Genomic DNA, 362 nt, shown 5'->3' with positions numbered 1-362 from the left:
TGAAAGGTATAATTTTCACGCCTTTCAATGATAGGTTTACCATTTCTTATGGGTAATGCAGTGGTAGTGATAGATAGCTTTCGGTGACTGATATATTGGCATCCCTGGTGGGCTATACATAACAAATGGACCATTCAAGTATCCCTTTAGTAATAGGTTTGATATCACGGGATAGCGTTTTTCGAACACATCACTGAGGAAGCGACTAACTCTCAACTGACATACTTGGTCCCTCTCCCTACTCCTGTAAAGAAGTTCTACTTGGCCCTAGGCTTCTCTTTATGTTATCCAGGCCAACAATTTTCTTCGAACTTGTGATAATGGTGCCAATAATAGTTTTAGCTTTTACCAAGCACTATTGT

General features: G+C 39.8%; 1 protein-coding gene across 1 annotated transcript in view; it reads right to left on the bottom strand.

The window, feature by feature from the left end:
• LOC119346656 (disease resistance protein RGA5-like) overlaps positions 1 to 362 on the bottom strand; it is a 5,118-nt gene that overhangs the window by 3,320 nt on the left and 1,436 nt on the right. The window lies entirely within an intron of this gene.

The sequence above is a fragment of the Triticum dicoccoides genome, unplaced genomic scaffold, assembly GCF_002162155.2.
Source record: "Triticum dicoccoides isolate Atlit2015 ecotype Zavitan unplaced genomic scaffold, WEW_v2.0 scaffold46340, whole genome shotgun sequence".
In the NCBI taxonomy this organism is placed as follows: Eukaryota; Viridiplantae; Streptophyta; class Magnoliopsida; order Poales; family Poaceae; genus Triticum; species Triticum dicoccoides.
Note: the sequence above shows the minus strand (reverse complement) of the source record. Positions and strands in the feature narration are given on the sequence as shown.